The sequence below is a fragment of the Canis lupus genome, chromosome 4, assembly GCF_048164855.1.
Source record: "Canis lupus baileyi chromosome 4, mCanLup2.hap1, whole genome shotgun sequence".
Lineage (NCBI taxonomy): Eukaryota > Metazoa > Chordata > Mammalia > Carnivora > Canidae > Canis > Canis lupus.
In genome coordinates this window covers 48554239-48581814 of record NC_132841.1, presented here as the reverse complement: position 1 = coordinate 48581814, position 27576 = coordinate 48554239, and the positions used below count along the sequence as shown (strand labels likewise).

General features: G+C 36.9%; 2 long non-coding RNA genes across 11 annotated transcripts in view; one reads left to right on the top strand and one right to left on the bottom strand.

Moving 5' to 3' along the window:
• Nucleotides 1-27576, bottom strand: part of LOC140632342 (uncharacterized) — a 227227-nt gene that overhangs the window by 183147 nt on the left and 16504 nt on the right. For 2 of the 10 annotated variants that reach the window (XR_012029862.1, XR_012029859.1), the window contains exon 1: nucleotides 4930-4989. The exons of 1 other annotated variant lie outside the window; for it this stretch is intronic. This is a non-coding gene — a long non-coding RNA (uncharacterized lncRNA). Of the gene's footprint in view, nucleotides 1-4929; nucleotides 5000-6728; nucleotides 6853-16330; nucleotides 16538-27576 lie in introns of those variants that run through there. 7 more of the 10 variants (XR_012029865.1, XR_012029861.1, XR_012029870.1 and 4 more) reach the window with 6 other exon arrangements.
• LOC140632345 (uncharacterized) lies at nucleotides 4969-7712 on the top strand. Its single transcript, XR_012029873.1, has 2 exons — nucleotides 4969-5110; nucleotides 7591-7712. It is a non-coding gene; the product is annotated as an uncharacterized lncRNA (long non-coding RNA).

Sequence of the window (27576 nt, the reverse complement as noted above, 5' to 3'; positions counted from 1 at the left end):
TGGGCTCCACACTCAGTGGGACATCTACTTGAGATTCTCTCTCTCCCTCTCCTTCAGCTCCTTCCCCCTGTGCTCACTCTCACTCTAAGATAAATTAATTAAGAAAGAAAGAAAAGAAAGAAAAAAAGAAAGAAAGAAAGAAAGAAAGAAAGAAAGAAAGAAAGAAAGAAAGAAAGAAAGAAAGAAAGAAAGAAAGAAAGAAACTCTTGCGTGGTTCATATCATCATTTTTATTCTAGGATTTGGGTATATTCGCTTTCTTAATACATGGCATATTTTTTGTTTGAAGCAATAGCATCCCAAACAAAGGATTTCCTTAGGCCAGTGGTTTTCAAAATTTAGGATGCTCAAGAATCACCTAGAGAGATTTTAAGCTTGCAGATTCCTGGGTTCCATCCTGGACCTTCTGAACCAGAATCTCTAGGCCAAACTAGGGAATATGCATCTTAAAAATTTCTCCCTCATGGAATTCTTCTACAGTCTGTGGAGAAACTGCATTAGGCTTTTGTTGTCATGGAAATTGAACTTTTATATTAATGGTAAAGATGTTATGACTTCATGGGAAAAACACTTTTTAGAAGAAAGTAAATGTCAGTCTGTCAAAGTCCATTGTTTTCTTGTTAATTTTTTCTGAGTGTGTATTTTTTCCAGTATCTTCCAGATACTGAAAACCTTCCAAGATTTCAAATTTTCTGTCTCCAATTGACAATACATTAATTTAAAGGAGAACTATGTGTTACTTAGCATCTTTGCCTTCCTTTTTAGATTTATCAATGCATTAACTACACCTCTAAAAATTAGAAAGCTTATACATTCACCAGCTATCCTATGAAGTTATAGAAATATTGTGTGTTGTTTTATTTTGAAGCCATTTTTATAATCTTGAAAAATAAAGCTGTTCTTTAAATAGGTACAGTGTCTTGAATTCAGAGTATTTTTATTAATATTTGGCACCCCAAATTGGTGACAGGGTCCACTGATCATTACTGATGAATGTATGCCAGACATTAATGAGGTGCAATATTTAAGAACTTCAATTTTTCATTCTCCCTACTGTCAAGCAAAATATTTCCTACAGAAAGACATTTTCAACCATCAGGCTGGCAAGGCTTGGTCACTGAACTATATTATTAGCATGTACGAAGTCAAAATATGCTTGTGGAGATGCTCATGAACAAAATACTACCTCCTTTGATCAGCCCTCCTATAAAGAATCAATTCTTCATGCTTTAATGTGAAAAGATCTGGAACCATAAGGAGAAAAGCTAATTAACTGAGCACTTACTATGTACCAGACACTTTAAATATCAGTATCAATTTGTCATCATGACAGCCTATGATGAAGGTTCCATTATCATCCTCATTTTACAAATGAGAAAACTGGAGATTAACTGCCCAAGGCCACATAGCTATTAAATAACAGAGATGAGATTTGGACTTATGATCATCTGACTCCACACTGTGTATGACATTATTTCCCAAAAAACTATGAGGTCCTGGTGAAGTGGAATAAGCATCAGGCTATGATCCAAGAGATAAACGTTCTTGTCTCAGCTGTGACACTAACTGGCTAGTTTTGACCACGATATTTCCCCTCTTTGGGTTTCCATTTCCTCTTTTACAAAACATGGTGATTGGACTACTAGATGAATAATAAAATTGCTTCCAACACTAATATACCATGATTTAAGAGCAGCCACTTTGCACAAAAAAAGGAGGACTAGAAAGACAATGGGAGCCATCTGGCTGTGAAAATGATGAATGGCAAAAGCTGTTGGAGGAGATAGTCTCAAATTAGCATTCAGTACCACGAGGTCCACACACCACATTGCCAGTCTCCTGCAAATTGCCTGCAGCTGCACTGATCCAGAGGCCATTTAGAGTGCAGGACCCTTCACAAATTGTTCAAGGTAGTTGGTCTTGGGCTTCCCAGGAACCCATCTAGCCCCATAAAATTATATATCTTGTGATTTTGCCAACTTTGCTGTTAGAGGTGGAACAAAGTTTGTTTTGAACTGAATCACCACCTCATTTTAGATAGAAAGCATGCCTTTGCAGATACTTTCTTGAGTAGCAGATTGGGAAGGATTTTCACATCAGACAAAAAACGAAAACCACCTAAAGAAACAATGATGAGAGAAAAGCCACATTATTCTCATAATCCATAGATCTACCTCCACTTTTATAGGGGCATGCTTCCAGCACTCATGCCCCAATCCATAATGCTTTCCTCAAGAGTTTTACAGGTATTTAGGACTTATTCTCATTATTACTATTCATTCATAGATGGAGATCCTACAGAAATCTCATTCTCATTCATTCTAATCTCCTAATGGTTCCTTTTCTCTCAGTCCTATGTTAACTTTAAGTTTCCCAACATATGATTCTTGCAAAGCAGTGTTGGAGATGACAAAGGAGAATTCCATCATGGCATACAGAGCAGAGCAAACAGTTCTAAATCTAATATGACACATTACCATACTTAAAACTTTCAAAGCCATCTTCACTACTGGGAATTTTTTAATCACTATATTTTGTCTCAAGATCCTAGCCTCAATTATCATGTTGTTTGATCCTTCCCCCAAGTCCCTGGCTCCTGAAATCCTTGAGATACTCTCAAAAATCAAATGCCTTTCATATTTTGTTAAGATTTTATTTATTTGAAAGAGAGGAAGAGTGGGAGCAGGGGAGGGGCAGGGGCAGAGGGAGAGGGAGAAACAGACTGCCCACTAAGCAGGGGACCCCCCAACTCCAGGCTCAATCCCAGGATACCAGGATCATGACCTGAGCCAATGGCAGATGATTAACTGACTAAGCCACACAGGTACCCCTGCCTATCATACTCTTATGCAGAAAAATTGGCTATTTATATTGCCCTCTCCTTCCAAACCATGTCCATAGCCCATTTCTTCATACTCCCAAAGAACTCTGACACTGACATGCTAATTTATAGGAAACCACCTGGGACATCATTTCCTATTAACCAATCTTAAATATATTATATTAACAAATATATTACTCGAACATAAATGAGGCTCCATATAGTCCAATCTTACACAGTGTATTACTCAAAGAAAAAAATAGTAATTCTTATTCTCACTCTTTAAGTATTCAAAAAGAAAGATTCCTTAAAAAAATCACCACATCATATCTTAAAATTCTTGTCCCAGTTCTCTGCAACCCAAATTTTATGTTAACTGCCCAAAATTGTTCTCCCAAACTGAGATTACCAGAGGGTTGGTCAGTGGGGAAGATCAGTGAAATGGGTGATGGGGATTAAGGAGTGCACTTGTCATAATGAGTACCAGGCAATGTATGGAATTGCTAAATCACTATATAGTACACCTGAAACTAATATAACACTGTATGTTAACTATACTGGAATTAAAATAAAACAAATAACAAAAAAATTGTTCTCCCCATTTATTCACTCTTCATTTTCTGAAAGAATTTTCTTTAATTACCTAATATTCCCATCTTCACAGACACTCCTATTTTCTCATTCCCCTCCCAGACCCCCTTTTGAACCAGCATTTTTTCTTTACATATTTTGATTTTACAGTACCTCTCATCTTTTTAAAACAATTCCCTCCCCACTCCATTGATTGATCTAATCCCCAGAACAGGTAAAAGGAGAACAGGTGGGGATCCCTGGGTGGCGCAGCAGTTTGGCGCCTGCCTTTGGCCCAGGGAGCAATCCTGGAGACCCGGGATCGAATCCCACGTCGGGCTCCCGGTGCTTGGAGCCTGCTTCTCCCTCTGCCTGTGTCTCTGCCTCTCTCTCTCTGTGTGTGTGTGACTATCATAAATAAATAAAAATTTAAAAAAATATATTCATTTTAAAAAAAAGGGAGAACAGGTAGTGTGGGCAGGAGCAAAATTATCAGGTTCAGGTACTGGGAAAGAAAACAAAATGATACTCATACATCATGAATTTTTGCCCATTACAAATAAGTTAAAATTTTTGAATGAATGGAAACAAGACAACAAATGATTTGCAGCTAAATCTTGCAGTGATAGCTATCATACCTGATTTCTTAAGACTTAAAAAAGACAACATGTCAAAAACAAATTAAAGTTCTTTTTGACATAGTAAAAGACATGACTGAAAAGAGGTTTCACTTGAGAATGGTACCTGAAAAATGACAGCTGTGAATTGATTTGATGGAACAACAAACTATTAAAGGAAATTGAAAACTACTATTCGCTACATATGCAAAAGAATGGTATGAACAGTGTATTTATAGCTCTAGGCAATATTCAGGCAACAGAAGAAAACAGACCCTGTATTTAAAAATCCAGTCCATCTGAGTGTTGACAGCAAAATGCAAATGTACCAGAGCTCTTAAATCATTTAAGGTTCATTGACCATAAACAATAGAAAGGTCTCAGACTAACTTAATCAAAATAGGATATTACAGTAGCACCCCTTATCTTCAGGGGCTACATTCAAAGACCATCAGTGGGGGCTCTTATGTGGCTCAGTCAGTTAAACATCCAGCTCTTGGTTTCAGGTCAGGTCCTGATGTCAGGATTGTGATCTCTGGGTCCTGAGCTCAAGCCCCATGTGGAGCCCTGCATTGAGACTGCCTGGGGCTCCACGCTCAGTGTAGAGTCTACTTAAGTCTCTCACTCTCTTTCTGCCCCCCACCCCCACGTGCTCTCTTGCTCTCTAAGATAAATAAATAAATCTTTAAAAAAAAAAAGACCCCTGTGGTTGCCTAAAACTACAGATAGTACTAAACCCTACATATACTCTGTTTTTCCCTATACACACAATCTGTGATAAAGTTTAATTTATGAATTAGGTACAGTAACAGATTAACAATAATTAACAGTAAAATAAAACAATTATAACAATATAATGTAATAAAAGTTATGTGAATGTTGTCTCCCCCTACATCAAAATGTCTTATTGTGCCACACTCACACTTTTCCTTCTTGTGATGATATCAGATAAGAAAATGCCTACGTGAAGAGATGAGAGGAGGTGAGTGACAGCAGCATTGTGACATAGCATTAGGCTACCGCTCACCTCCCAACAATACATCACAAGGAGGAACATCTGGCTCTGGGCCACAGTTCACCATGGGTAACTGAAACTGCAGAAGGTGAAACTGAATATGGGGGGAGGGAGGACTACTATATTATAAAAATATGAAGGAATGCACAGAATAGAGAAGCAAGCTTAAATCTGGCCATCTATCCCCTCTATTGGAAATGCTTAAATTTCTTTTAAGTATAATTAAGATCAAGACCAAATCATTAATATTACCTATACACTGTGTATGGCCTGGCCCCTTCCTGACTCTCTAGCAGTTTATTTCATCTCTCTCTCCCTTCATCTCTAGGTTCCAGTCAGGCCTCTTGGTTTTCTTCTACCATTGTCCTCCAGCCACAGGGACTTTGCACATATTCTTCCTGCTTTCTAGATTCTTTCCCACACACGCTCCTCCTTCTACTAGTTCTCATCTATTCATCCTGCAGACAAAAGCTCAAGCTACACTTCTCAATTAAGTGAGCTTTGTGTTGGACATACACATAAAAATTTATATATATATTTTTTAACTCCCTCGGGAAATAAAAATTTTTGTGAAAAGAAAAAATAAGTATTGTATACCAGATGACTGAGGCATGAACATATTCACAGACAGCAGTCCCATTGCTGAACAGTGAGTTAATATTTGGCACAAATTATGACAGAACTCTAATGAATGACTGAAGGGTCATGAGAATAATTATATATGTGAAGAGGAAGTTGTGAAAGAGAGTCAAATCTTTATCTTCCGTAGCAGAAAGGTTACCAAAAAGTGCCTACAAGTGAAAAATCAAGACATAACACTAAAAGCCTGTTATTTAGAACTTTGAAGATAAATACCAAAAGAAACAGCTGGAAGGGTTCAAAGAATTTGCTTCGGGAGGACTGAGAACAAGGGAAGCAGGAAATAGGGTTAGGAAGTGACTACTGACTGAAAAATAAATCTTGAGAAATTACTTGACTCTTAAAGCCAGGAACACATATAACTTTAATTTTTAAATTACAATATTTTTTAAAGCAGTAAATGTGCAAAAGGGAAACTAAAATATGAAAAATACAGTAAGAGTGAAGCTAATGCATGTTGTCAGAATTTGTGCATCTCCTAGAGCTGGGCCAACAATTTGGTCTTCTCTAGTAATGCAATTTTTGAAAGGACTTTTAGCTGAAAATCTTGTTCTCAGAAAAATAGAAATCTGAATGATTGCAATTAGCACCTTATGTCTAAAAAGGCATCCACATGTAAATCTGTTCATTGGAAAGCTACCAGTAGAGTTTCCAGAAGTGTTAGGTCTCCGGGAAAGACCTGTCAATGAATTCCTTCTCCAAAATGCATCAGTGACTTTTTTTTTTTAATGAAAAAAATGATGTTTGATTGCCCACGTATAAGGCAATTATTTCTGATATGGAAAATAAAAAGAAGGTTACATTCTGTACAGAAAATGCATAAGTTTGAGAATTAGGAGAAATGAGTTTTGGACCTGTCCTGTCTAATACAGTAGTCATTGGCTACATGTGGTACTTAGTACTGGCAATGTTGCTATGCAAATTGAGATGTTCTATAAATGTAAATATGTAAGTGGCTACTGAAACATTTAAAACCACGTGTAATTTGCATATTTCTGTTGGACAATTCTGCTGTAATCTCAGCTCTTTAGTGGTTGCATGTGGCAATATTATTGCTAGTCACTTACCTTCACTGGGCTTCAATTTCAAGTGTGAAATGGGAGTTAGAGAGATGTCTTCTAAAGTCCCTTCTAATTCTAAAGTGTCATAGAGACTAAGGCATTCTAGGCTTGAAAAGCCAGTGGATGGTTCTTTCAGATGGCTCCCCACCACTATACTAAGCTTCCCTCCCTGCCACCATCAACCCCATCCAGACATCTTTACCAAATGATGCCTTCACTAGTCACTGATATACATTCTGTGTGAAAAGCTTTACAATTATTTTTATCACAATCTAATCCCTGCATGAGGAAATCAGTGTTATTAGCCTGTTTGTCAGATGAGGAAATAGGCTTCAAAAGGTTCGTGACTTGGGAAGACCTCAGAGCCCGCAATGTCGAGGATTCATGATCCACATTCCTCTGAATCCAACCAACTCTACTTCCATGTGCTCTGTTTCCCTTTATAGAAAGCAAACTGGTCTTCCTTTACACCTAAAGAATAGCCTCAACTCTGAGTCAGTATACTTCTCCCATGTTATTTTCTATCCCTACATCCTCAGCTCCTGAAAAGGATGATTAATGAACAGTATGCACCATGATATTCTGAAGTTCTGTGTCACTTGGTTTAAAATGAATATTATACTTTAAGGCATACCTATAAAATGATGTGAAGTGGTTGAGTTCTTAAGAATAAACATCTCAAAAGACATACACATGACTATTGTCCACTTCAGATGAATAATTTGAATAGTTATTCCAATATTGTTCTTAATTTAAAAAAAGAAATTTAGCCTCTTTATAAATTGTCTTGGGAGCCTACAATATATTTATTTGAATGTCTGTGGCACAAATTTTCTCATTTTCTTTATGCATTATTTTTCTCATACAGAGAAAAGACTCAAGAGTCAAGCTGAAGAAATTCCTAATGGCCTAAGAAGGGACAATTTCAACATGAAATAATAATACAAATAATAATAATATATGACTCAAATATACAAAGTATTTGAAAAACCATACTGAAAAAAACTCATTTATCATCACTGGAATTTGCTATATCACCAACTCATACTCAAAAAATTGACAAATTAAAGGAATAAATCAAGCATTTAGCCCAACTTTCCTGCATGAACTATATTTCAAAAAAACTAACAGCTGCTAAAGAAAAAGTATTTTACAGAACATTTCTAGCTAATAAATGCAAAAAGAATTATAAGATTAGAAAAATCATTCTTCCTCTGCCTGTGTCTCTTGCTTCTCTCTCTGTGTGTCTCTCATGAATAAATAAAATCTTTTTAAAAACTCAGCATTTTGCAACCTCTAATAAAATAATGGATCATGTTAGGGCAATTATCAGCACAGATGCTAATATCATTAGGTGAAACTTGGTGAAAAACTTTATAAGGAAGATATGAGGCTGATACCATCTGAAACCAGAACATTCAGAAATATATATATCTTCATGTGATAGAATAAAGAGTACAAAGCATTTACTTAAAAAAAAAAGGAAGAACCTAAATCCTTTTTTTTTTTTTCATTTAAATTCAATTTTCCAACTATATAGTATAAGCTCCAGTGCTCAGGATGCCTGGGTGGCTCAGCGGTTGAGCATCTGCCTTTGGCTCAGGGCATGATCCCGGGTCCAGGGATCAGTTCCCACATCAGGTTCCCTGCAAGGAGTCTGCTTCTTCCTCTGCCTGTGTCTCTGCCTCTTTCTGTGTGTGTCTCTCATGAGTAAATAAAGTCTTAAAAAAAAAAAAAAGACCCAGTGCTCACCCCATCAAGGGCCCTCCTCAGTGCCCGTCACCCAGTCACCCTATTTCCCTGCCCACCTCTCCTTCCACAACCCCTTGTTTCCCAGAGTTAGGAGCCTCTCATGGTTTGTCTTCCTTTATAATTTTTCCCACTCAGTTCTTCGCCTTTCCCTTATAATCCCTTTCACTATTTCTTATATTCCACATACGAGTGAAATCATATCATGTTTGTCCTTCTCTGATTGACTTACTTCACTCAGCATAATACCCTCCAGTTCCATCCACACCAAAGCAAATGGTGGGTATTCGTCCTTTCTGATGGCTGAGTGATATTCCATTGTACATATACCGCATCTTCTTTATCCATTCGTCTGTCAAAGGATATTGTGGCTCCTTCCATAGTTTGGCTACTGTGGACATTGCTGCTATGAACATTGGGGTGCAGGTGTCCTGGCATTTCACTACATCTGTACCTTTGGGGTAAATACCCAGTAGTGCAATTTCTGGGTGTAGGGTAGCTCTATTTTTAACTTCTTGAGGAACATCCACACTGTTTTCCAGAGTGGCTGCACCAGTTCACATTCCCACCAACAGAGCAAGAGGGTTCCCCTTTCTCCACATCTCCTCCAACATTTGCTGTTTCCTGTCTTGTTAATTTTTGCCATTCTCACTGGTGTGAGGAGGTATTTTATTGTGGTTTTGATTTGTATTTCCCTAATGGCAAGTGATGCAGAACATTTTTTCATGTGCTTGTTGACCATGTGTAAGTCTTCTTTGGAGAAATGTCTGTTCATGTCTTCTACCCATTTCATCACTGGATTGTTTGTTTCTTGGGTGCTGAGTTTGATAAAAGAAGAAACTAAATCTAATCAAGCATCAGTTCTAACTTCCTATTTTTTTAAATATTTATTCATTTGAGAGAGAGAAAGAGAGAAACAGGAGCAGGAGGGGGGAGGGATGGGAGAGGGGCAAAGGGAGAGGGAAAGGGAGAAGCAGACTCTTTGCTGAACAGAGAGCCTGACATGGGACTCAATCCTAGGATCCAGAGATCACAACCTGAGCCAAAGTCAGACACCCAACTGACTGAGCCAGCCAGGCACCCCCTAACTTCCTATTCACAGGAAATATGGTGGCTAGAGAAAAAGTTGAACAGCAGAAAAAAACAATTAGCCACATCCAGAATCCAGCACATTCTGCAGGACAATTAACTTCAGTTACTCAATAGACAGTACTCTTTAACAAAGGGGGGGAAAAGAGAGAGACCATTGTAAATTAAAAGGGTTAAGAAATAAAAAAGGGTGTTAAGAATATAAAACCAAATACAGGGCTGCCTGGGTAGCTCAGTCAGATAAGCCTCTGATTCTTGATTTTGGCTCGAGTGATTTCAGGGTCATAGGATAGAACCCCACATTGGGCTCCACACTCAGCATGGATTCTGCTTGAGATTCTCTCCATTGTTCTCTGCCCTTCCCTCCACTTGTACATGTACACACACACTCTCTCTCTCCCTAAAATAAATAAATAACAAACCTTTTTAAAAAGAATATAAAAAACAAATATAGTGTGCACACCTTTGCTTGGACACTGATTAAAACTAACTCAAAAAAAAAAAAAAACTTTTGAAATAACCAAGGAAACTTGCATATGGACTGGATATTAGATATGTTAAGAAATTGTTAATATTGTTAGGTATGATAATGGCATTGTGATTGTGTTAAGAAAATATGCCCTTATATTTCAAGGATGCATAATAAACTAGTAACTCAAGTTAGAGGACATGATATTTAGGATTTGCTTTAAAGGTTGAAATGTACCTGCAAAAACAATTCCACTGCCACAAACAGTAGTAGCAGTAGTAATAGAGATGAGAAATAAAATATGACTAACAAAATGTTGTAATATGGAAACTGGATGATAGGTACATTAGGGTTCATTATGTTTTTCTTTCTCTATATGTTTGAAATTTTCCATAATAATAATAATTTAAGTCCCAAATAATTTGGAAACAAGTCTTATGAGTGAGGTGCTGATTAAAATCTATTATTCCATTTTGGTTGAAAATTATGTTTCTAACATAATGAGTGGTTTTCTTGTGCATTTCTGAAGACAATTTCAAAACAGGAGAACCGGGTTTTGATTACCATTCTGGGTAACCTTGGGCAACCAGGCCTCCACATATTTTGCTTTCCTTAACAGTCAAAAATGTTGACTGAACTACCAAGGTCTTTTCCAATGCCATTCTAGAGTTGTTTTGCTTGATAATAAAATAATTGGATAAGGGATGGCTTTTTAATGCAATAATAGTAACTTTATAATTCAAATATTCTTTTTTTAAATAATTTTTAAAAGTTTCATTACCTATAATGACTATATTTAATATTTGACCACAGTCAAATAGTACACAAGGTCAGAAATGTTTAAAGGCAATCAATTCTATGAAGAATATCTTATGAGGAAATTATAATATTAATTTGTACTTTTCCAGTAAGAGTGAAGGCCATACCCTGGAAAATTTTTACCTGCTTATAATAATCCAATTCTGAGGGTCTATGTGGCTCAGATCATCAGATAACAGCTTAATCTACTATAACTAGTAGACAAGTTGCCCATGGCAAAGATTCCCCCAAACAGTACTCTAATACTGTATAGATAAAAGAAAAGACTTGGATGTTTCCTGCACTTCAAATAGCTGTGCTGATGACTTGTAGCTAACCTTGTGAATCAAATATTACCAACTTAACTAGCCTATACACCCCCACTTTCCATACACAGAGATGAAGCGCTTTGGGCTTTGGATTTTTGTTTTTGTTTCTGTTTTTTATTTTTTGTTCTCAGTCCATTATTTTTTTCCACAACTCTGTTCTATATTCTTCCAGTTCCTTGAAAAATTTCCAATTAAGATCAAACAAATCACTCATTAAAAATATTTCTATACTTTTCTTTTGATAATTTTAATTCGATTGCTAAATTGCCACTGTATGATTTGATTCTTAAACTATTTTTTGTAAGACAGATTTTTCATACCCATTGTTCTCCCTCTTTATTTAAGCTGATTTTTATTTTTTTTAAGATTTTTATTTATTTGAGAGAGAGAGCATGAGAGGTGTGGAGGAGCAGAGGGAAACAGAGAAGCAGACTCTCCACTAAGCAGTGAGCCCAACGTGGGGCTCAATGTGGGGCTTGTTCCCAAGACCCTGGAATCATGATCCAAGCCAAAGGCAGATGCGCAACTGACTGAACCACCCAGGTGCCCCACGTAAGTGATTTTAAAACTCCAACTCACTCCACTGTTTCTCAACAAGGGAGGAAATATAACTTAAAATCAGCAAAATAATTAACTATTTGTATAGGAACATGATAGATATAATTAACTGCAACCCTAATTAGGTTTGAATCTGAAATATTTAAGTGATGACTAATTACCTTAAAAAATAAAAGTGCAGTTATTTGCCTTTATTACTCAATATGAGAACTTTTTTTCTTAATTGCAAATAATGAACCAACCTGTCAATAATTTACATGTTAAAAGATATCAGATCTAGAAGAGACTAAAATTTGATGCTGCAGTTTTAAAGTTCCTGGAAATATGTCTGGTTTCTTGCCTACCTGAGGAAGAAAGTAATCACACCCTACTTAGATATAGAATTTTGAAAGAATGTATGCAATCATCTTTTGTTTCATTTTTCTAAGCCCTTTAAAGGTAAAATTCTCTACTGCTTGAAAAATGAGAGGTCTGATGAATGTGAAACAGAGCATTTGCTTTTGAATTCCTTCTTGAATTTCATATCAGGTTATAAAATTCCAACTAGATAATTCTGGGTTGAAACATTTGAATTTCCCTTGATAAACTTCCAAATACAAATTATGATTGTTTGCTAAAGCCCTGTGACAACACTTGAAATTTGGGCTGGACTGGATGACTGTGGGCAGTTGCCCTCATCTCTGGCAAGTGCATGCTCAATGTCATAAAAATGCTCTACCAAGAGTAAATATTCAATAAATATTTGTTAATTAATTAGTAATTTCTATAGCAGCAGAATCAGTTGAATATTGATGGGATATTAGAAGACTCAGACTAAAAAATTTCTTACTGGTTAAGTAGTACCTATGAAACAGTTTATCATGTTAAACTTTCCTAACTTGGGCTATAACCAAGGGTGCAAAGTGAGTAAATATTTGGCTATCTTTGCATTTATTTGTTAAGGAGAGATATACAAACTAAGTCTGTATTTCAAACCAACAGTGTGATGACAGGCATTGACCAAACAAATACATAAAATATCAAAAACCCATTTTATTCTTGGAGAAAGACCTAATTTATCACTTTAATGTCCAACACAACATAAACTTTTCTATCTCTGAGTGCTTTGCTCTTTAAAAAAGGCTGCCACAGACACCTTATCTTTTCCTTCCTCTTTTCAGCAACAGTATGAAGTGATATTATCATCAGTATTATTATACAATGGAAGAAACTGAGACTTGGAGAATTTAAATAGCTTAACCATGGCCATAGCAAAACTGAAATTCATGTCTCCTAAACTCCAAGACTTGAGCACATTTTACCACACAAGATCACTTCTATTTTAGTTATTCTTTAATTCTTCCAACCTGCTTTCTTGTTTTTTGAATGTAAGAACATAATGAAAAAAGAATTAGGTTATATGAAATAACTGTGATGAGGAAAACTGCCAAAAATAAAGATAGGCAATCTTTTGATTTGTGAACTTTTGCTTTGAAAGTTTATCAAATGAATAGCATGGAACATGAAGTCTACAAGGTGACCTTTCTCATTGAGACTCTTTTTTCCCCAAACTGAGACCTTTTCCCCTAAGGTCAGGAACATGACAAGGATGTCCACTCTCACCACTCTTGTTCAACAGAATACTGGAAGTTCTAGCCTCAGCAATCAGAGAATAAGGAAGAATAAAAGGTATCTCTCTAAATCAGCAAAGAAGGAGTCAAACTTCACTCTTCACAGATGACATGATACTCTATGCCGAAAACTCAAGACTCCACCCCAAAATTGCTAGAACTCAGAAATTCAGCAAAGGGGCAGGATATAAAATCAATACACAGAAGTCAGTTGCATTTCTATACACTAACAATATGACAAAAGAAAGAGAAATCAAGGAATCGATCCCATTTACAATTGCACCAAAAACCATAAGATATCTAGGAATAAAACTAACCAAAGAGGTAAAGAAAGGATCTGTACTATAAAACACTTATGAAAGAAATTGAGGAAGACACAAAGAGATAGAAAAATGTTCCATGAAAAAAAAAAGGAAAAGAAAAATGTTCCATGATCATGGATTGCTAGAACAAACATTGTTAAAATGTCTATGCTACCCAAAGTAATCTACACATTCAATGCAATACCTATCAAAATACCATTGGTATTTTTCACAGAGCTGGAAAAAATAATCCTAAAATGTGTATGGAACCAGCTTAATAAGCAAATAATAAAAATATATATGTTACTCGGCCATCAAAAAATCAAATCTTATCATTTGCAATGCCATGAATGGAACTAAAGGGTATTATGCTAAGCAAAATAAGTCAGTCAAAGACAAATATCATATGATTTCACTCATATGTAGAATTTAAGAAACAAGGAGAGGATCATAGGGGAAGGGAGGGAAAAATAAAGTAAGATGAAATCAGAGAGGGAGATAAACCATAAGAGACTCTTAACTACAGAAAACAAACTGAGGGTTGCTGGAGGGGAGGTGGGTGGGCAGATGGGGTAACTGGGTGATGAGCATTCAGGAGGGCATGTAATGTAATGAGCACTGGGTGTTATATGCAACTGATAAACTACTGAACTCTACCTCTGAAACTAATAATACACTATTTGTTAATGTATTTTCAATTTTTTTAAAAAAAGAATCTTTCTCCCCTTAAGTGAGAGGCAAAAGTTGGAAGGAGGGACAGGTAGATAGTACAGTAGAGCTGGAAGCACTCCTTAAAGCCCAGACTTATTACAAAAATCTGGGTTCAAATCTAACTATGTGTTATTGAGGAATACTGAAAGTCTCTGAGCCTCAATGTTGTGGGATTAAACGAGAAAGTACACATGTCACGCTAACACATGACAACTGTTCAAAATGCCTGCATCTAGCCCAGTATGTCCCCAAACAGTTAGGGATGTTGTATTAGGTATTTCTTACTATCACTACACATACTAGCTGTGACATATTGAGGTAGATGTAGTTATATTGAACAATTATTATTTTTGGTAGTCTATATAAAATTTACCAGATACTGACCAATACAGTATCTCAAGAGGCAGCCTATTCAATCTGATATGGCTGACCTTCACACCCTCCTCCTTGCCTAATCCAAAACCTCCAGTTTCTCTGACCCTTCCTCAACCTCATCCATCTTTGGCTCTTACCTTTGAGTTTCCCTTAACCTTCCCATCTTGGGCCTCAACTCCCAGGCTGTACTTTCCCTTAGCCACTGTCTTCCCTAAGCAGGGGCTGCAGAAGATAGGTTACAGATCAAGGAGTCTGAAGGAGGCAAGGCTGTGGCCTGGTGTTCCAGTAGGATGGCATGTAGGAAAATAGCTGGGGGAAAGTATAGCATGCTTTAACATGGAGCAGGCCTAAGTCCCTACTGGCAACCCTTTCATTTATTTTTTTCAAACAAAAAGCATTTATTAAAAGCCTACTATATACCAGACCCCATGCTAGGTTTTTATGTTTTCAACCAATATACTCTCATTTGATTTTCTTTTTTTTTTTTGTATATTTTTTTATTGGAGTTCAATTTGCCAACATATAGGATAACACCCAGTGCTCATCCCGTCAAGTGCCCCCCTCAGTGCCCATCACCCTGTCACCCCATTCCCCTGTCCACCCCCCTATCCACCAACCCTTGTTTGTTTCCCAGAGTTAGGTCTCTCATGTTCTGTCACCCTCACTGATATTTCCCACTCATATTGTCTCCTTTCCCCTTTATTCCCTTTCACTATTTTTTATATTCCCCAAATGAATGAGACCATATAATGTTTAGCATCCTCTTTAGTCTTAGATCCCCCGATTCTCTAGATTCCATCCCTTCCATCTCTAGGCCCAAACTTCTTTTCCTAAGAACTTCCAAAAAGCCCAGCTCTGTCTTCCCCTTACCTGTTCTGGCAAACTTTCCTTCTACTTTTTCCTACCCACTTCTTTCTTTATAATTTTTTAATATTTAAAGATTATTTTTATCCCTCATATTTTAACCTCAGTTAAAAGAAAAAAGAGCCTTTTTGAAAATGTTAGTTCAATAATAGTAAAGGTGTGACAGGATATGGAAAAAAAAATGAAGAAGGATATGCAGAAACTGAAGTTTGAGGAACAATGAACTAACCCAAATCTTTCCCTTTGGAAATGAGAAACTGAAATCCAATGATGTTACATGAATTGCTCAAAGTCACACAGCTGACTAATGCCATAGCCTGAACAATCCTCAGCTTTTCTAGCAGCATGTCTCCCAAGGCAGAGACATATACAGATTAGCTATAATTATTGAACACAAAGAAACATAGCATGCCTATTATAAAGAGGCCCAATGCCCCACTCATTGGATGTAGTTGAATGTCCTTTTGTTTAAAGACTTCTCAGCCTCTTTTATTCCTCCATTTTCAATTACAAATTGTAGAATAAATGTTTGTTAAGAGTTAAGGAAGGATACCTCTTGGCTCAGTCAGTAGGGCAAGAACTCATGAGTTCAAGCGCCACACTGGGTGTAGAGATTACTTAAAAATAAATACATACACACATAATATACCCAAATTTTTTTTAAAAAAGAGTTGGGGAAAGAGATGTGACTAGCGAAATACAATCACACAGTAGGCCCTATTAGCATCTTCTGAGGGAAGACATACATACTTACCCACACACACATCCTAGAATCAGAGAAGGCCTTTGGTGATTGATGTAAGTAAAAAATGAAAGCTGCATTTCTTTTCTTTTAGTGATGGAGCACTAAATGAGAAAAACGTTATACTAGTGATCTTTAAAAATGAGTGGCAACATCTGAAGTTTTTATAGGGACCTCCAAATGCTGCAATCATTCCACTTCTAGAACTTGGTCAATTCTTTTCCTAAGAAAGAAAGTAAAGTTAATAAAGATCTATTACCTAATTCTGGGCTGAGGCTGAGTCATTGTGTAAACAAACTTCAGTTACTAGCCTGCTTTCTCAGGGGTAAATCAATTGCATTGAACAATGAGTATCATGAATCTTCTAGGCTTCATCCCACAAAATAGAACCACCCTGCATTGTTCTGTGTAAGAATGAAGTACAAGTCAAAGTCTTCTGGGTTTGCTTCTCCCTTCTATTTTGAAGTTTGAATTTGTTCAAGAAGCCTGCAAAGATGAGCAACTAAGAGAGGAGAGTTAGTATAGTCCCATTAAGGCACAAGACACAGCAAACTTAGAAACCTGGATTCCTTTCATGGCCAAAACAAAATAAAATTCCAACATATTTGGAAAATGAAAACTTATCAATACATTTACAATAAGATACAAAGGACTAATTCACAGCCTTTCCTTTCTGCTTTTTTTTTTTTTTTTTTTTCCCAAGATTCTACTCTCAGGAAAAAGCAGGGAGATTACTCACTATTCATTCCCACTGCCTCTTTTATTACTTACTAACTACTGAGGCAAAACATTTAAGCTCTATGACCTTCAGCCCACACCCTGACACCTCTAGACGATACTAATATTATCTACTATTAGTATGAGAATTAAGTGAGATAATACATCTAAAGCATTTAACAATATGCCCAACACACAGTAACTGCCCAGTGAATAATAGCTATCATTTTTATTATGATGTATGGCAACAACAGTGAATGAACTGTGAACACTTGGGCTCCAGAAATCAGATGAATCTAGATGGTTAGAGCACACCTTCAAAACCACACACGTAGGCCTTAAGGCTGATGAGGATATTTAAAGGAAATTGAAATGTGATATTTACCTTTACTGGCATGAGTGAGTTCTTTTTCTTGCAGCCAAAAAAGTTTCAATACCAAAACACTTATTTTGTCTGTTTTAGGGTTCCTACATTAAAAGATGGAGGAATATACTCAAAAGGTTCTTATATAGAGAAAATAGAAACTGAATCTGAAAGTACTTTGTAAGCTTAGGTTTGGGACTCTTCCAGGTAAAAAATATACTCCCCCCAGAAACTCTTTTAAAGTAAGAGGAAGGGGATTTTTAAAGGCATACACCCAAAAGGAAGGGAAGAACAGAATCCAAAAAGTCAGAGAAGAGACAATAGAAACCCTTCCAAGGTGCCAGACGGGTGAGTGACATTGTTTTAGACCTTCTTTTTTTTTTAAGATTTTATTTATTTATTCATGATAGACAGAGAGAGAGAGAGAGAGGCAGAGACACAGACAGAGGGAGAAGCAGGCTCCATGCAGGGAGCTCAACGTGGGACTCAATCCCCAGTCTCCAGGATCAGGCCCTGGGATGAAGGAGGCGCTAAACCACTGAGCCACCTGGGCTGCCCAGTCTTAGATCTTCTAAAACAGACCAGCTAATGCTGTCAACTGACCTCAGTCAACAACAGAGAACAATCCCCCAGCTAAGTCCCATTCAAATTCTTGACCAACAAAATGATGAGATATAACAAGATAGTAAGTGTTTGAAGCCATTAATTTGGAGTGATTTATTACACAACACTGGAAAGCATAAAAGAAGGCAGAATGGGGCTGCTATCACTAAGACAAGGTAATATGGGACACAAAGGTGGAGATCCATTTCTAAATATGCAAATTGGAGGGGTTCACAAGGATGGTAGCATTTCAGCTGGTCTTAAAGGATAAGTGGAAAACAAGAAGCATTTCAGATAGTGCATAGTATAAGCTTGAAGATGTTCTCTCTTTCAAAGAGCTTTTGAGAGCCCTGGATACTAATCTGAATATTCCCTCAAATTATGAGGAAACACAAAAATAAACTAAGAAATAAAATCCCAGGTGGTAATGGGAAAGAAAAGTAACTATTAAAAATATTAACTTCAAAAAAATAAATCAATAAATAAAAATTTTAACTTCAATTCTAAAAAAATAAGATCATGAAAAATACATTGTTTCCCAATACCTTTCAAATACTGCTGCCTATAGATAGTCTTCCTTACCAATGAAGGGACCGTAAACTTTTAATATAAATATTACTGCTCTTTCTTTTTATTGAACTGTCTTTATCATACAAAGGTTATTTCTGTTGCAACTGACAGAACACCAATTGAAACCAGCTTAAGAAATAAGACTTCATTTTTTTTTAATGAGACTTTATTGACTCAAGACACTTAAAAGTTCAGATATGAAACTGACTGCTGAGAATTCAAATGATAATTTCATTATCTCTCTCTTTCCTTCTGTGTGTTGTATGTGTGTTTACCTTTCCTATCATAGAGGGGCTTCTGTCATAAAATATTGAACAGTCTATGACCTCAGATAAAATTAAGTCATCCCATCTTAGTAAACCCAGAGAAAAGAGAGAACTTCTTATTCCCAATCCCTCTTTACTAGTATTTAAAATCTCAAGGAAGATCTCTGATTGGCTGGCTTGTTCACATGGCCACCCTTTGTCCAATCATTGCTAGCAATTGATAGAGTAATATGATTGGCAAGTCCCCAAAGAAGTAAGCTAATACCATTCCCAAAAGAACCTATAATGAAGGAATGACAGTTCCTACAAAAGAAAGGGTAAGAGTGGGATCCCTGGGTGGCGCAGCGGTTTGGCGCCTGCCTTTGGCCCAGGGCGCGATCTTGGAGATCCGGGATCGAATCCCACGTCGGGCTCTCGGTGCATGGAGCCTGTTTCTCCCTCTGCCTATGTCTCTGTCTCTCTCTCTCTCTCTCTCTCTCTCTGTGACTATCATAAATAAATTAAAAAAAAAAAAAAAAGAAAGGGTAAGAGTGCTCTACATCAGAAGCAGGGTAAAAGCATCCTGGGCTGAATAAAAAAACAGATGTCTAGTACAAGGATGTAATGACTGACTTCTTGTGTTTTTTTGTTTTCTGTAGAATTATAATTTGATCAATAAACCCTTACACCTTTAAGGGCAGCATTTCTATCCATTCCTAATGTACTCTCTCTCATCCCACCTCAATCTAGCCTGTCTCAAGACTTAAGAAATCATAATCCTTGAGGCGTTAAGCAAGTTGCACATCACGAAGAAGGTCAATGAATAGACCTAGTGCCATACCTCACCTTTTCTGAATTCCTGATGTGTGCAGCAAAGGCAAAACACTCAAGCAAGGATACATACCTCTTGAAAATGCAAAATAAGAATACAGAGAACAAAAATAATGTGAAGAATGGGTAAATTTTCCACTCCTGCACAGCAGATTTTATTTTCAAACATCTCATTCCCTCTCAAAAACTGCAGTGCAGATTTTGCAAACACGATGGGTTACATAAGTAGGATTATGTACTCTCCATGCAAACTCTGAAGCCAGCTGTCCATCCAGTTCTATTTCCCAGATAGGAAAAAAGGATTACTACACAGTTGCAACACAATGCTGGATAGACATTGATAAATTATGACTATCTCATTTTAAATTACGAAAAGGAAAGTATATTTGGAAAACTTCTCTTAATGAAAGCAACAGCATTTTGATTGTATGGTTTTACAGTTACATATGCAAGTGTATATCAGCAATCCACACAACATATTTAAGCATTATGAGTTTCACTGTAATCTCCAAAAATCCATATATTTAAGTCTAACCTCCCTTACCTCGGAATGTGACTTTATTTGTTGATAGTCTTTACAAAAATAATTTATAATGAAGTCATTCACATGGGCTCTAATCTAACATGACTGGTATCCTTCTATCTTTTTTTTTTAATTTTTATTTATTTATGGTAAGTCACACAGAGAGAGAGAGAGACAGAGAGAGGCAGAGACATAGGCAGAGGGAGAAGCAGGCTCCATGCACCGGGAGCCCAATGTGGGATTTGATCCTGGGTCTCCAGGATCGCGCCCTGGGCCAAAGGCAGGCGCCAAACCGCTGCGCCACCCAGGGATCCCAACTGGTATCCTTTTAAAAGGAGAAATTTAGAGTCAAACACACATATACAGAATGCTACATGAAGATAAAGGCAGTGAGCAGGGTGGTTTCTACAAGCCAAGGAACACCAAAGATTCCCAGAAAACCACTAGAAGCTGGACATGAGGCATGGAACAGATTCTTTCTCATGACTTCAGAAGGAACCAACCAAGCTGATACCTGATCTTGGCCTCCTAACCTCCAGAACTGTAAGACATTAAATTTCTGTTGTTTAAACCACCCAGTTGGAAGTACTTTGTTACAGAAGTTGTAAAACTAATACTTTAAGCAAGAACCTTCTTATCATTGGAGTGGAAATAAAAGAGGGAATGTATTACCTCTGAGACCTTTAATATTTATTTATTGCATCCACCTTAATAAGGGAAGAGTTTAGTCTATTTTCCCCAGACCAAATAAAAGTCAGAAATTGAAGTTTAACTAACTTGGTAACATAGGCCAAAGATTCTGCTGCTTTATTCAGTAAAATCAGATCAACTGAAGCAAAATTAGGTTCCTTCCTAGTACCTAAATTATCCAGATAACAGTCTCAGCCCTGACTTCTGTTGGTCATTGTGAAGTAAACCTGATTTCAAATAAAGGACTTTAGATCCACTTTGACCAAAAAGACTTAACACTTCCATCAGTCTCTATTCATTGGCCCATAGACAAGAGAGCACACAAAAGCAGGATTTTCCTCCCCTAGCCCAGGACTACCTGCTAAACAATTTGAACCCAGTTTCAGTGTATGATCTACTTTTCTCTTTTAGTTCCATGTGGATTATTGTTTCTTCTTATGCAAATGGTAGTGAGGAGTGAGGGGGGGAGGGATAGAGATGACACTGGAAATGCAAACATAGCAATCCCAACCATCTGTATCTATGTGCCTGTGTGTCAGGTGAATGTCAAGACCAGTAGCTGCCTGGGAGAATAGCTAGATTTCTCAACTTTTCTATTCCAGATGCATTGGAATCCCACTCAGACAAGAAAAGAAATAGAACCTTTACTAAAGAGATTATAAATCTGATATCCCTAACCCCATAACTCCAACAAGTTTCTTTTATAGGCCAATGAATAGTTTTGGCAGAACTATCTGGTCCCTAGCTACCTATTCCCTAGTCATTCTGAACATGAAATTCAATGGTTTCCCCCAATAGGGAAGGAGAAATAGGATGCAGTGAAAGCAGTTCTGAGTTGGCCTTAAGGTAGCCTAGAGAGTTCGAGACTTATTATCATTTCAACCTCATTTAGGGTTACTAGCAGGCCTAATTACTAAAATGAGGCTAAGATTACTGCATCACTCAGGAATAAGGGTTCTAGGATATGCATGTGGTCCTTTTCTTGTCTCCGTTGTCTTTTTATTAGAAAACATGGCTATTTACTCAACCACAGAAGCCCACTTAGGAATGCAAAGAGCATGGCAGATGATGCTAACCTATGCATTCAAAATGGCAAATGCCAGGTATCTTATGTAAGTAGATGGTAAGCATTTGGAAAAGACTGTGAAATATGTGTCTTATGAACAGAAATAGAACTGCAAAGCCTAAACAAATCCCTCAAATTTCAGACCCATTCACCTTCCCAAACCTAGTCAATCCCCCCAGATGACACTCCTGTAACTCCAGGCTTAGTACTGCTTCTCTGCACGGCCCCTACCCTAAGACTCCATCCTTCACGCTGCCTCTTGGTTTTGAAACTTGCTTCACTTGAATTGTTCTATTCATAACACACTGCCACCCAACTTCAACTTCAGCCCTATAGCTAAAAGATCATCTCTGTCTTGTTACTACAACCCAACAGCAGCTTACCAGCCTGATGGTCCAAAGCCTCGGTTTATTAGTTATTTTGAGCTTGCTCTATATTAAGAAAGATATGTGAATTTATCCCAAATGCCAGTCCCTATTAATTGATATGGACTGCTTCACATGCTATGTTAGGAAGGATTCTGAGATCTCATCCTAACTTAGTTAGAAAGGATGCCTTGACAGTTAGTGATATTTGCCATAGGCAATGGAGAAGAAAATGGAAAAACACCTGCTATTATATTTGCCAACTATCCTCTGCATCACCAAATCCCATGCTTCATTTTAGTTATTTCCTCAAATACACACATCATTTTAAAAGAGTGATTTCAGTTACATATTTTTGCATCTAGTAGTTCAACCCATGTAATCAAAGCAGTTTTAATCTCATGGTAGCTTGGTGCTACAAGTCCATAAATTTGAAAATGGGGTTTGCCAATTTAACTTGTAAGAAAACAATGGTAACCTAACAAAGTATAAAAAATCTACATGTAAATTTATGTGTATTAACCATATTGCCTAAAAAGATCTGGAATAAAAACATTACGAAACCAGACATTTTAATGGACTAGCAGGGGAAAAGCTATGGTCTAAGGACTCAGATAGGGTCTGGGAGGTCAACCCTAGAGAACAGAGGGTCTTTGACACACCAAGTTTAGGAACATCCAAGGAGATCCTGAAAAAAAGGAAGGGACCTCTGAAAGAAAAAGACACCAAAATCAAGTTGCATTACTTTGGGGCTTTCGAGGGTAGATACTAACTATAGGAAACATCTTGTGAATGAGATGGTATTAGACTCTGTCCCAAAATGAATAACCTTGAAATTGAAATCCACAAAAAGAAAAAAATCACATGAGTTAAAGCTTCCGTAGTCTATCTTTAAACAGAATTTGGGGGGGAAATCTATTTAAAACAAGCATTTAGAAAAGCATCATTTCCCTGGCATGATTATAATGTGCTTCATGTTGGCAGGAAGACTTCATTTCCAGTGATATTTTCCAATTGTTAAAAAAAATCCCTGCCGCTTTCTTTGCAATCCATAATTTTGTATTTTTAATTTCGATAACTCAAGTGTCTCTAAGCAGAAATAAGCTGCATATTCATGAGCCCTGATTTGCTGTAATCATTATTTCTGAGGCTCTCTATCTGTGAAGACTCCAAGTACTTGAGTCCTTGTTCTCAGGCAATTATATCAGATTGGCTTGGAGCTGAGGGAGTTGGGAGACCCCACTTCTCCATTTTCTCTTTGAAGGGCTCTGTGGGTCTATCTGAGGTCAACTTTCCTTGCTCCCAAACAGGGCTGATAATTAGTTGCCTCAACATTGGCAGGAGGGATAAAAGTCTATTTAATATGTTAACTAGAGAATTGTTAACTTTTCATCAATCAGCCTTTGGTCATGGATGGCAAAGGGAAAACCAAAGGGATAAAAGAATATATTAAAACGAGCTGAGCAAAAAGTAAAGGAAGGAAAATATGTATCAACCACATTTTGTGTATGTGAAAAATGTAGGTACAGAAATAAAAAATAAAACATAGATGACCAGAGGGTTAAAAAAATCATAAAATAAAATAATAAATTACTAAAAACTAAAGAAACATCTAGAAATCAATTTTCCCATCTAAAACATGGCTTGTCTTAGTGGTAACAGCCCAGAATGAAATGGGGGTTCAAAGAAATGGGGGTCTGAATGTCAGTTCTGCTACTTACCAACTAGCTGTCTAAGCACAAGTTCCTTAACCTCTAGGTTCTGTTTCTTTGTCAGGACTGAGATCCTCATCTATGACAGAATGATCACACTTCCTTCCAAAGGTTTGTCAGTGACTTGAATGAGATGTATCGAAGTATATAGTACAGAGTATAGCACAAAGTGTACACTCAATAAATGGTGCCTTACTCTGCCTGATTTCTCGTTTCTCCCCTCCTGGCTAAAGAGCCATCATGTCTTGAAAGGCCTCACAGCTCCCCTTAGCAACCATTCCAGATTATCACAAACATCTCATTTAGGTAGTTATGCCTTAAAATAGCAGAAGAGATCTCTAGAGGTCATCCATCCCTTTGCCTACAATAGAGCTTTCCTGGGATATAATTGGAAGAACACAAACTTAGCTTCAAGATTTGGCTCTGCTATTTGCTTGAATATAACCTTGGGTTCTCTAACTTCCAGTTTCCTCATCTATAAAATAGGGGTAAAATACCTACATCATAAGGTACATTTTAGAACTGTTTTAACAATTTTTTAAAAGGACTTAGCACAGTAGCTGGTCAAAACAGTAACTCAATAATTAACATTTTGTGTGTGATGTCTCTTGCAATCTCCCTGCTTTTCCCATCTAGCATAAAGAAACAGCACATGTAGGCACCGTGTCTTTCCTTTCTGCAATTATCTGGCAGTAGTTATGTGGCCATGTCATTCTGATCGGGAATCAGTTTGAATCTGCAGCTAGATTCCACCCAAAACCTCCATTTTTCAGATATTGTGGTTGAAGCTTAAAAAGTTTAAGTCCTCTTCTGGGGTCACATAGCAGAGGAAATGTGAGATTTTAAAGTCATGAGATCAAAATAACTATGTGTCTTACGGGCAACTGTTCTGCTTCCTAGAACAGCACAAATAAATCTATGCTTTTAACAATCAAAACCCAGACCATGTTTTTTAGCCTCTCCAATCTGTTTCTTTATTTTTTTAGGAAAATTTTAATTTGAACTGTATATTAGCAGCATACGAATTTGTTCACTGATTTATAGAATGAATCTCTAGCAGAGAAATAACATTTTCCACATAAAATTCTTGAAGGCAAGGACTATGTTTTAATATTTGGATCCCTGAAAGTACCTAACAAAATGCCTCCTAATTAGTATTCATTAAATGAGTCATGGAGAATTATTCAATTTGAGGGGCTCCCTTCTTTTTCCCTGGCTCCTTCCTTACTGTGTCATTCATGAAAGACAGAGTAGCTGTTTCCACCTCTGAACCTTTGCACTTGTTGTTCCTCTCCTTGCAATATTCTTCCTCATCTATTCAATTAGCTGACTCCTTCTCACCCTTCAGTTCTTGGTTTAAGTACCACTTCTCCCCAGAGGACATGTCAGATTTTCCTTTATAAACTCCAGCTAGTTAACACGCCTGGTAGCTTCTTTAATTGTGCCCGTCACAATCAGGATGACCAGATGGTGTGGTTTACATAAGCTATATGAGAACACATTATCTGACTTGTTTTCTGTTACCTGCTTAGGGCCTAGCATTGTTCCTAGCAACTAGGAAAGGCTCAACAAATATTCATTATACAAGTGAGCAGAAGAATGCAAAGCAAGGGCACAGAGTGAATTTCTGATCTAGTATCAGGAATTCCTGAGCCAACTCCTATTTGTCTTCTGTTATAGAGTTAGAAAATGCAAACTCAGTGCACTTGGATTTCTGTCTTCCTTTGTATAAAAAATTAACCAACTAATTACATCATTCCAGGGTGCAAATTTAGTACGTTGGTGGATTTTGAAGGCTTCACATCCCAACCGGAGGCTTCAGTTGATCCCAGGTGACCATGAAGCCTCCTAAAATCAAGACTGGTAATTGCACTGGAGCATTTTGTGTTTCTTTTGAAAATTGAGCCTCACTTGCTATTCGAGAGATCAGCATTTAGGCTTTAGTTTGCTCTTGTTTGGTTACAGAGAAAGAGCAGGTCGATTCCCCAGCACAATGATTAAAAAGGTATTTCCCCTTCTTCTAATCTTTCTATATGAGTGAATCAGAGCTGACAGGCCATTACAGCAGTACAGTACCCAGTTGACAATATTGACTGAAAAGCAACTACCTTGCTTATTTTCTGTTGACTTAATGATGGGACAGGCACAAATGGAGCTTGCTGTTTTCGCTTTTAGTCCTTAATCCTGTCATACTGCTTAACCACTACCATATTGGCCATGTAGAGAGAACAAGCTAAAAATAAAAGCATTCCCAGGATATTTTGAGACTACCACAAGGCCATATCACTCTCACATTTAGAGTTTTCTCCCTCACATCATATTAATGAATCAGATGAAAATATACCTCACATGCCTCACTAAAAGTAGTATTTCTACCTAAGCATTCTTAACCATTTTATACATTTTGTTAAACCATCTGACTGTATACAGCATGTTTAATTTATATCAGCAATCATAGCAAATTCCTACAAGGTGAGAAAATTAATCTAAAAAAAGGTTTTCAAAATAAAAGCTTGAAACAAAAAAATCAAAATTAAAAAATAAAAAAGGTTTTTAAATTGAATGAAATTTTATGGTATACATTTCAGAATTATTAAAATGGATGAAATATTATGTTTTGTGAATATCTGATTCAATATTTTTTCTATTATAATTTTTTAGCTTTTTATTGCATTTTTGAGCCAATTAAAAGAATATTCTCAAGCATGGCCCTTTAAAAAGCCCATAGACCCTAACCTCTTAGTTAAATCAGCACTGCACGTGCCTGATCCATGCAAAAGTTAGATTTCGAACTGGTCATTCATAGATAATCATTCCTCTATAGTAAAACCACTGATGGATTATCCTGCAATTGTGCACAAAAATAAATAACATTTGATCTATGGATTAGAGAAACGAATAGGCTATTGACCCTATTCAGTGAAAGACTTAATGGAAATGAGATAATTTTGACAGATCCAAATACTGAACCTACCAAATAGTAGGTACTCAATTATTTGTATCAGGTTAGTTTATATTATACAGAATGGCCAGAAATATCTCTATTTCCTCCACCTAAACCAAGTCCCGTGTATCTTCATTTGGTGGTGAAAGTGACTATATTAAAATATTTTACCTCAAATTTGTATTTCTTTTGTGTTCAACAATTTGGAAACTTCTGATATCACAGAAACTTTTGTGAAAGTGGATATAACCAGTTTCAAAGAAAGAGTTTGCATACTATGCACTCCCGTATATATACATTTCACTGAACGGTCATCAGCATTTTCTGAGAAGGTGCGTGTGAAGTATAAATGAGAAGACAAAATAATCCAAGGCATGGGATATCCATATTCTCATTTCCAAACAGTTTGATATTAGCATTCATGTAATTTGAAGCAACCTTTTTAAATCACACTGGTGATTAGGTAATTCTCCTCTTCAGCTATCCAATTTTTCCGAAGCTCATCCCTTGAATTGAGTGCATTAATATTAAAGCTTGTAAAATAGTGACCTTGGAAAAAAAATGTAAGGTCTGACTTTTCTCCTTTCAGAAGTGACTTCACCAGTGGCTACAACCCTCTGATACCCAA